At 46.2% G+C, this 11,149-nt stretch overlaps 1 pseudogene; it reads right to left on the reverse strand.

Annotated features, from left to right (window-relative positions):
- Nucleotides 1-2,102: 2,102 nt before the first annotated feature.
- Nucleotides 2,103-2,169, reverse strand: LOC144285154 (U4 spliceosomal RNA; annotated as a pseudogene).
- Between the last annotated feature and the right edge of the window lie 8,980 nt (nt 2,170-11,149).

Here is an 11,149-nt window from a genome sequence, read left to right on the forward strand (position 1 = left end):
CATCTCCCGCCTCTGCCTCTCTCAGGTCCATGGACCGCCGGAGTGCTCACTCTCAACCTCAACCTCCCCTTGCCATCCTCTTGCTGAGGATCATTGATGGCTCCCATAAGAACCAAGTTCAAAGCCTGGCCTTTCAGCCCATTTGGGTCCCCGCCCCTGCCCCCCCCCCCCCCCACCAGGGGCCTCCCTTCCCCACTGGGTTTGGCCGAACAGTAGGTCTTGTACCTCCTTGAGTGCCCTCTGGCTGCAAGTGTCCCATCTGCTTGATCACCCCCTGCTTCCCCCAGGCCCGGCTTCCTGCTTCCCTTGACCACCTGCCTCTGTCTCCCAAACTGGAGAGCTCAGATTTGGTCGTCTTCCCCTTTCTACTGCCATGTGTCTACCCAAGACCTACTTCTATTCCCGGTGGGCAGTATGGGCTCAAATATTTATTGGGCAAGTGTGTGACTGAGTGGACTCCTTGGAATGGCCAAGTGCAACCACACTGGGGCGGAAGGACCTTTGAGAGCCCATGTCTTCAGTCTTTTCCTTGCTGCGGTAATTAGCTCCGCGGAGGGTGGGGGGGGAGGTTAGTCAGGAGCTGCAGGGTCCGGCTCCCCTCCTGATGGCACTCAGGTGGCACTCGACTGCAGTGACCGGGCCAGATTAGATGTGGCCAAGGACATTTCCAGGGGAGAGGTTTCCAGGGTCCCTTGGCTCTTGGCTGAGCATGTCCACGGGCCTTGGGTTCTGTGTTTAGTAGAGCTTAGCTGCAGGGTAGGCACCTTCGGCCACCACCCACCGGATGACTCAGGACTTGTTCCTGACTCATAGACCTGTGCTGACATCTCTCGTGCAGTAAAGAAAAGGAACAAAAGTCACAGTTATATGTTGTGATTTTCTGTATTTTTAGTTTACAAGCCAACTGTTTATCACATTAAGACACTGATCTATAAATAAATTTGAAAGCGGTGATACGTCTGGGCCTTTGCAGTCTTCAAGTTGAGGTGATGATCTGTACATATATTTCTCCGTGTCATTGATCCCTATATTATTAATGCCATGGCTTTCATTACAGTTATCCATCTCATTCCTGATTACCAAAGTCCTTACAAAACCTTTGTCCCCTGGTACGGGCCCTGAGGTCAGCTCTTTTGAGTTTGAGTAACATAAGGCTCTGTGGACTTCTGGCTGTATTTCAGATGTGCCATTAGTTTTCAGGAACTCTTTCTGTTCTTTCTGTGCCCTCCCCCCCCCCAAGTCCTCAGTGGCTCCTTCCCATCTAGAGGGATGCTACCCCGCTTTGCAGCACTTCCATTACTAATACCCTCGAATTAGGGGAGTTATAGTCTCTCCCCGGGGAATTACCCTATTTCACCAGGTGTGTAGGATTTCTCACTGCTTTTCATTACTCTCTTTGCTTTGTGCTTCTGTGCAAGACTTCACAGTCAGGCAGACTTGTGCCCGCATGGGGCAATCATGGGTGTGTGTGTTTCCTGCCAGTGTGCCCACCTGGGACCCTCCCTCCCGATGCGCTGTGTACACCGAGCTCTGGGCCAGTAGTAGTAAACGGAGGATGTCCGCATTTACACGTCCCTATAAAACTCTCAGTTTTCTACACTGCTGTTTGATCTTGCTTATACTGCATCTTGCTTACACGAGAGCAAGCTAATAATATAATTTGAGTTTTGCAATAAAAGTTTTCACTTAGGATAAAATTCTACTTGGGATCATCACTGGCTAAAGTCCCTGGCCCTTTAATGCTGCTCAGATCACAGACTAAATGTGACCATGGTCTCCTCCATCCAGAAACCCTGGCGACATAACAGGCATGCATATTTTGCTTTTCTCTGAATAGAAACAGTTTTTCAGTTTATTTTGGGAAGTTCAATGTAAAGTTTTAGAAAATATTGAAAAGTTTGAAACATAAGGTTGCAGAAGACATTTTTGTCAGTGCTCCCTTGTGTCCTCCACATAACATGTGCCTACGAGGTTGGAGCAAGGTCTTCTCTGGTCTGGCCAGGGGCAGGGTGAGGAGCTGCGGGCGGGGGGCATGTACTTCCGTGAGCCTTACGATCGTTGACTCAAGGTTTGCTTCTGGAAGAATCCAACTTCATGCAGGGGTTTAATTAGCAATAATCGCGCCTCGGATAAACCTCATTGGCTATGATACTGCCACTGCATAAAGCTTCATGCAGCCATTTAAAGAAAAGCAAAGCCTGGTAACAATACTGGAACAATTATTTAGAAGTAACCTGTGTAGAGAACTCTTCTCTTCTTTCTAAACCCAAAGATCTTTTTTGGCTTTCTGTTTTCCTGGCACAGAATGCTGTGAAGGTGATAGCTCACCGTGAGGCTCGCTGGAGAAGCAGAGGCTGGCGTCCCCAGAGCCCAGCTCGGCAGGCAGGTGGCATTGAGGTTTGTTCTCACCCTGCCATCCCCAGAACCAGCGATACTACACCCCAGCTTGCCAGTCACCCTGCCCTGCCCTTTCTCTGGGGAACATATCTTCCCGCAGCTGGCCCCAGCCACATATGACCTCTGTTTTGAGATTGACCTTGGGTTCTCTTGCTGCATTCCCAACAGTGGTTGAAGTGGTGGGTGCATGGTTTTTATGGTTTCATCCAATGGAGGGGACCTGGGTCACATGGTTTCGATTTCTCAGGGCCTGGTGTAAAGGTCTTTGGAAAGCAACAGTCTGTTGGTTGCTTGAGGTGCAGACATTTTAAATGTTTGCAACAGCAGAGCTGGGGCCCCTGGTCTGGTCATTTGGATTTTGAGGTTCGTACAGGAGATGGTGGGCTTGCTTTGGTTACTTTAGTTATTCACACTGCAACATACACAGTTCTGTGGAGAATTTTAACAGGTTCTTCAAAAACTATTTGTCGGTCTTACGTTAATAATAATGAGCTTGGATATAATTTAATATTTCTGTGTTAATAAGAATAGCTAACATTTATTGCATGTTTGCCGTGAGTCAGGTGCTCTTCCAAGATTTTTAGAAATATCAGTGTAGGACACCTGGATGGCTCAGTGGGTGAGCGTCTGCCTTCGGCTCAGGGCGTGATCCTGGGATCCAGGATTGAGTCCTGCATCGGGCTCCCGCAGGAAGCCTGCTTCTCCCTCTGCCTATGTCTCTGCTTCTCTCTCTGTGTCTCTCATGAATAAATAAATAAGATCTTTTAAAAACATATCAGTTCATAGTGTCTCTTAAAATCCCAGAGAGACGACAAGACAAGGGTGCAGAGTGGGTGGGAGGTGGACGGCTGGCCCCCTCACTGTGCTGGACGGGGTGGGCAGGCAGTGTCCTCATCAATAAGAGGAGGCTCTGACTGAAACAAGCCATTTGCAGCTGCTGGTCATGCCAGCAAGTTTTAAAAAACTTGCTGTTTATTCACCCAGAGCACTGCTGCTAGGAAGAATCTTTTTAATGTTGTGTCTGTAACATTTAAACTGTATTTTGGGGGGAAAAAGACAAAGAAATAGTAATTACCCAGAGGAAACCAATATCTATCACCTGACAAGTAATGTTTTTGGAGGTTGGATCTTGGTGTGGGAGAAATGGGAACCATGTAGACAGAATAATTTTCTTATTAGCCCGGAGTAAATCTTTAGCAACAATCAGATGGTGCCTAAACACTAGCTTTTAAATGAGCTGTGTTTTAAATAGCATGGTTTAAAAATACACAACTATAAATCAGAAGCCATTGTAAATCAAGGTCTCACATTACCGAACTTTGTATCTCCTTTGTGAAATGTATGATTAATCTTTCTGTTGCCAGGAAAATGGTCTTTTCTGTTGCAGGGATGGAGTGTGGCTCTAGAAGTCTCCTCACCTTGCTTGGTCATTCTGAGTGCCATTTTTACAGGATTTCAGGTGCGAACATCTACCCCAAGACACATGGGCTTATTTTACCTTCATCAATGGGTACCATCACTTTGCCATGATAAAGCCACTTTTATGATGACAAACTCTGTGCTGCCTCTAGAGTTTTAAGTTGTTTAACCCTAACAACTCTAGACCCAACATCCCCAGTGTCTACTGGGTGTGGAGAGGCTACCTACCCCAGTGTGGTGCAGACCAGTAGATACATCAGAATTTTGTCCTGAAAAATGAGGCAAGTCTGATATTTCATTTCTCAATTAATTTTTCTGAGAAAATAAGTGGAAAACAAATTCTTTTATTTGAGTAAATTGCATCTTTAATACTGGCATTATGGGCATGCTTTAGTGTTCAACCAGTGAGCTCACTGGTTGAGCCTTCTAGAGCAGCTGGCTGGGGATACTGCAGAACTTTTTGCAGCTTTTATTGATCTGTTTCTGGCATATGAATCCCTACACAGGAACTGTCTATGCGTGAGATTTTACGATCTCAGTATAGATCCAAAGCTTTTAATGCACCTTTTGCCTTTATCATAATGTCACTGAGAAAATCAGAGTGGGCTGGAATGGCCTTCCGACATAAAAGTCTATGTTTAATTAGGTTGAGATGGCTCTGTTTTACACAGCCCTCACATGTAAAGATTTTAGAATAGTTCTTAGCCCGTCTGGTCAGGTGGCTTCTGAAATTAAATAAACAGAAGACCCTTCTATGTTGCTAACACAGAACTACTGGCATGTCCCCCACCATCCGTGGGGAACAACTGAATCAATCCACTGGTCAGCTACAATTGAGAGAAACAACAAGATATCATCATGTCAACATCAAAGAGTAGTTCTGATCAGACTAACTCCAGCGTCTGATTTGGTAATACTAAGCCAGCTTATTTAACAGACTAACTTATGTAGTTATTTGGTGGGTCCACTGGTATACATTTCCAGAAGCCTTACTGAGTTCTTTTATGACAGAACGATGTCCTTAAAATATTCTTTAACAAAGCCTTAAATGAGATAAAAAAAAATACAAGGCTGAATGCTGGGCTCTATCCTCCTGCTCAGGGACTGCTGTCCAGGACTCTACCTAATGTGACAGAACAACAGCGTTACTGATACTTGCTGGGTATTTAAATAAACCTCTAGTTGCTTTTTGAAAACTAGTTTGTCTGGTACCTCAGCAGTCCTACTCCACAGGGAGACCTGGCTTTACTTCATGAGGGCAGCCACATAAATCAGGGCGGTTTTTTAATTTAATTTAATTTTTTTATGAGACAGAGAGAACGTGCATGCGCACGTTCAGGGGCAGAGGCAGAGGGAGAAGCAGACTCACTGCTGAGCAGGGATCCCGTTGTAGGGCTCGATCCCAGGACCCTGAGATCATGACCTGAGCTTAATCGACTGAGACACGCAGGCGCCCCCACATCAATCTCTTCTCAAAAAATAACATACAAAAAAACCCCATACAAATAACATATTAAAAATGAACCTATTTTAATACCAACATCACAACAAAGTAAAAACCTTATCTATCACCTCCAAAATTTTCCTCATGCCCCCCACGCCCCGCCCCTTCTCTGTTAAGAACACTTAATATGAGATCTACACTGTTTAATTTTAAGTACACAGTACAGAATTGTTAACTCTAGGCACTATGTTGGATAGAGATCTCTAGACACAATTTAACTTGCATAAGGAAAACTTTATGCTCACTAAACAACTCCACATTTCTCCCTTCCCCTGGCCCCTGAGCAACCATCATTCTACTCTTTGCTTCTGTGAGTTTGACTCTTTAGGGTTCCTCGTATAGGTGGGGTCATGCAGCACCTGTCCTTCTGTGTCTGGCTTATCACTAAGGATAGTGTCCCCCAGGTTCATCCGTGCTGTGGCAGGTGTCAGGATCAGCATATATTCTGTTGTAAGACTGAATAATGTCCGACTGGGATGTAGACTTACAGTCGGACAGTCTACATCCCATTTTCTTTAGTTGTTTATTTGTCATTGGTGGACATTTAGGTTGTTTCCATGTCTTGGCTATTGTGAAAACTGCTGCAGTGAACACAAGGGGCGCTGATATCTCTATGAAATCCTAATTAAACTTATCAATTTTATTTATTTATTTTTCTCTACTTTTAATTTACATGTTGTTAATGAACATAAAATGCTGTGTTGGTTTCTGGAGTAGAATTCAAGGATTCATCACTTCCATACGACACCCAGTGCTCATCACAACAGGTGCCTCCTTAATACCCATCCTCCACCCATCTCTCTCCAGCAGCCCTCACTGTGTTCTCTATTGTTAAGAGTCTCTTAATGATTTGTTTCTCTCTCCTTTATTTTTTCCCCCTTTCCCATATGTTCATCTGTTTTGTTTCTTAAATTCTACATATAGATGAGATCACATGGTATTTGTCTTTCTCAGACTGACATTTCATTTAGCACAATACTCTCTAGATCCATCCATGTTGCTGTGAATGGCAAGATTTCATTCTTTTTTTTTTTTTAAATCTTTATTTATTTATGATAGTCACACAGAGAGAGAGAGAGGCAGAGACACAGGCAGAGGGAGAAGCAGGCTCCATGCACCGGGAGCCCGATGTGGGATTCGATCCCGGGTCTCCAGGATCGCGCCCTGGGCCAAAGGCAGGCGCCAAACCGCTGCGCCACCCAGGGATCCCGATTTCATTCTTTTTTGATGGATGAGTAATATTCTATTTTAAGTACAGACTGCATCTTTATCCATTCATCAGTTGGTGGACATTTGAGCTCTCTCCATCATTTGGCTGTTGTTGATAATGCTGCTGTAAACATTGGGGTGCATGTACCCTCTTGAATCTGTATTTTTTCACCCTTTAGGGGAAATACTTGATAGTGCAATTTCTGGGTTGTAGGGTAGTTCTGTATTTAACTTTTTGTGGCATCTCCACACTGTCTTCCAGCATGGCTCCACCAGTGTGCATTCCCACCAACAGTGTAAGAGGGTCCCCCTTTCTCCATATCCTCACCAACACCTGTTGTTTCTAGTGTTGTTAATTTTAGCCCTTCTGACAGGTGTGAGGAGATATCTCATTGTGGTTTTGTAACCTTATCAATTTTAACTTTGAGTTGTCTATAATATAAATACTGTCAGAAGCTAATTGATTCAAGATGGATTCTAGATGTAAGGGTAAAAAACACAGCACTATGAAACTCCTGGAAGATGTCAGAGGGGACAGCCGAGATGAATCTGGGTGTGGTGATGCCTTTGTAGACCAGCACCAGCGACATGGTTCATGAAAGAAATGGTGGGTACACTGGAATCATGAGAAGTAAACTCCTGCTCTGAAAAAGACCGTATCAGAGAGTGAGAAGACAAACCACAGGCTGGGAGAAAATACTTGGAACAGGCATATCTGATAAAGGACTGCCACCCAAATATACAAAGAACCTTTACAACTCATTTAAGAAAATAACCCAATTAAGAAATGGGCAAAAGATCTGAACAGACACCTTCTTCAGAGAAGATACACAGATGGCAAATAAGCTCGTGAAAAGATGCTCCACATCATATGTCGTGAGGGAAACATAGTTAAAACGATGAAATATTGGGCAGCCCGGGTGGCTCAGGGGTTTAGTGCCTCCTTCAGTCCAGGGTGTGATCCTGGAGACCCGGGATCGAGTCCCACATTGGGCTCCCTGCATGGAGCCTGCTTCTCCCTCTGCCTGTGTCTCTGCCTCTCTCTCTCTCTCTCTGTGTGTGTCTCTCATGGATGAATAAATAAAATCTTTAAACCAAAAAAACAATGAAATACCACAGCACGCCCTTGTACTGCATAAATACACACAAAGATAAACACACATATGTTGATGTGTTTACAAACACACCTTGTATATATATATTTAAGTTTATTTATTTAAGTCACATCAACACCCAACGTGGGGCTCGGGCTCACGACCTAGAGACAGAGAGTCACACACTGTTCCAATGGATCCTGCCAGGCACCCCACACTGTGTGTTTAATCAATTTGGGACCACGGGAACATGTGGTGATTTCATGGTGCCCTTCTCCTGTTTTTCTTTCTCATTCATATTTCTGGCTTCCTGGAAATGTTCGGCTGCTCTCTGTTGACCTTTAAGCCAGGAAACAGGCAGCAGCATGTTAAGAGAGGGCTTCATACCTTTGTTGAGGTTGATCCCTGTCGGACTTTGCATTAGAGTGGTGGGTTGGCAGGCCCAGGGGTGCCAGAGCGCTTCGGTGGTTGCTTTGCAGCCATTCCCATTTCTTTAGAGAAGAGCCCACCAGGGGAGCCTGGTCCCTGTGCTGTGTGTAGAGGGGTGTGGGGGCGACATCATTTTACTCCCAACCCCAGTGCGGGGTTGCTGAGCTCTGAACCTCTCCTGGATCCTGTGCTGGACCGTATACTGCCCTTCCCACTTCTAGTTCCTTGGGATTCTTATTTAAAAAACATTTTTTCAGGATTTCTTTCTGGCACTAAGTCCTGGCCTTTGGCTTCTCTTGGAGATTTACTACTGCCCATAATCTGACATAACATCACAAAAAGAAAAAAATATATAATGGAATGAGGCCCCATAATGACTAAAGTTTCCCCCAAACTTTCTTGTCTTTTCTTGTTTATTTCCTGGAGAGTACAATTCATGCACGGATTCACTGAGTACTCACTATTACAGCTTAAATCGAACACCTCCAAAGAGCTGTGTTGAAGTCCTAAACCCGGGACCTGTGAATGCAACCTTATTTGGAAATAGGATCTTCCCACAAGTCATCAAGTTGAGGTCACGCTCAGGATGGGCCCTTGACGGGTGTCCTCATAAGGCCAGACATGGACACGGACATAGGGAGATGGCCGCGGGGGGTGGAGGCCAAGACTGGAGTGGCGTTTACAAGCAAAGGAACGCCAAGGGGTGTCCAAGATGTGCTGGACAAAGGCCGGGAGGCTGGTGGGGCTGCCACAACGATCTACCACCTGCTTTTGTGCCAGGAGCCAGCAGAGAGATGTGGGACAGTCTTTTCTAGAGTCTTCTGAGGGCCTGCAGCCCTGCTGAAGTGTTTATTTCAGTCCTCTGTCCCCCAGGCCCCTGAGAGAATGTGTTTCTATTGTTTTAATTCCTCAGTGTGCAGTGCTTTGTTCCGGCAGCCCCAGGACACTCACGCTTGCCATGCACCAGTATCGGTGGAAATCCAGCAGCGGACACAGCTGACCTCCCTTCTGTCACCTTACACATGCCCCCTGCCCTTTTTGTGCCCTGGAAGGCTGATTTGGCGGAGCCTCCACCCTCTGGTTTGTGGTTAGGGTGGGCCATGAGGAGCAGCTGTGGAGTTGGGGGAGGGCTTACAGGCCTCAGGCTCCCTGCTGTGGGGCCCTCAGCACTGGCTGACCTCCCCTGAACTGTGGGTCAGGTGGCACTCCCTCCTTCCCTGATCCTTCCCTGGAACATCCCCCTCCAGATGGAGGCCTGCCCTGGGTGGTTGCCTCATCAGCCTTCCCTATCTCTATCCAGATCTTGGGAAATGGCCCTTTTATTTTTTATTTTTTATTTTTTTTTATTTTTTATTTTTTATTTTTTATTTTTATTTATTTATGATAGTCACAGAGAGAGAGAGAGAGAGAGAGGCAGAGACACAGGCAGAGGGAGAAGCAGGCTCCATGCACCGGGAGCCCGACGTGGGATTCGATCCCGGGTCTCCAGGATCGCGCCCTGGGCCAAAGGCAGGCGCCAAACCGCTGCGCCACCCAGGGATCCCCCTTTTATTTTTTAAAAAAGATTTTATTTATTTATTCATGAGAGAGAGAGAGAGAGAGAGAGAGGCAGAGACACAGGCAGAGGTAGAAGCAGGCTCCATGCAGGGAGCCTGATGTGGGACTCGATCCCGGGTCTCCAGGATCATGCCCTGGGATAAAGGCAGCACCAAACTGCTGAGCCACCCGGGCTGCCCAAACGGCCCTTTTAATAAACAGTCCTCAGAGAATTCAATTCAAGGGTCCCCTCTGTTTCCTGCTTGGGCTGCAATGCATCCTCCGGCCCTTATGGAATTCAGCTTTTAGGGGAGAAAGATGAAAATCAGGGTAAGATCCCTTGCATGTAAATGACATACTGTGGCCCAAACCAAAGCCTAGATGGGGCAGTCCTGACTGGCGGGGGCCTCAGTGAGGCGATGTCTGGTCCTGATCTTTCTCCCACCAGGAAGTGCTGCCCGGGGAAGAGCAGGAAGTGGGGTCCAGGCAAAGGCCTGCGTGCTGGACAAAGGCCAGGAGGCTGGCAGGGATGCTGTAGAGCGGGCAGAGGCTGAGGCCAGGGAACCACAGGGATCTACCACCTGCTTTCTGAAGCTGCAAAGTGTGGCATTGTTGGGTTGCATCATATATGCTTTTTAAAAATTTTATTTATTTATTCATGAGAGGCACAGGCAGAGGGAGAGGCAGGCTCCCAGTGGGGAGCCCGATGTGTGACTCGATCCCGGGACCCTGGGGTCACGCCCTGAGCCAAAGGCAGAGGCTCACCTGCCGAGCCACCCAGGCATTCCTCATTGTGTATGTCTTAACTGGCCCTCCATCATGCACTGGGCGGCTTCGTGGGCCCGAGCTCTGCTGGCCTCTGCCTCGCTTGCAGGCTGGGCCTCCTCCCTCCCCAGCTGACATTGGGCTCATCCCCAAGGTCAGCGTTTCAGATGCTCGGTCTCTGCAAGCCCTGTGATATAAACCCGTCACAAGGAGTCCTCAGTTGGTTTACTGCAAGGCCTTTTTTAGCAATAGGTTAATATATTAATGAAGACTGTGGCTGTTGCCCCATGCTAAATAATGACTGTGAATGATTGGAAAAACAACATTTCCGCTCTCCTGCGCACGGCGAGATAGATTACCCTGCCAAGAGAACTCAAAAATATGACAACCTTTTATTCCTCTGCAGCCTGGACGAGTGTGTGTTCATTTCTACGCTATCACAAAAAAACTCATGATGATTCTGGGCTAAAAACATATTAAATCATCACGTTAATTATATCAAAACAGCACACTAAGATTCTGTTGCTAATCCAGTTTAAACTTGGCATCTCCAGCTCATCCAATATTTTATTTCTATTCAGGTCATATTAGTCAGTTGGGCAGAAGCAGCCATACTTATTTATCTTATTAGTTTATTTTGGTCAAGTAGCAAATTATGACGGAATTATAATAATTCCTCTATTTATATACATATATCTCACAGTTACAGGGAAACTTGACATTTGAAATGTGGTCTCAACGTGGTATAAATATTAACACTTTCACAATTGTCCCTTCCACTTTTCTGGAGGAGCTC

The sequence above is a fragment of the Canis aureus genome, chromosome 15 (assembly GCF_053574225.1).
Source record: "Canis aureus isolate CA01 chromosome 15, VMU_Caureus_v.1.0, whole genome shotgun sequence".
Classification (NCBI taxonomy): Eukaryota; Metazoa; Chordata; class Mammalia; order Carnivora; family Canidae; genus Canis; species Canis aureus.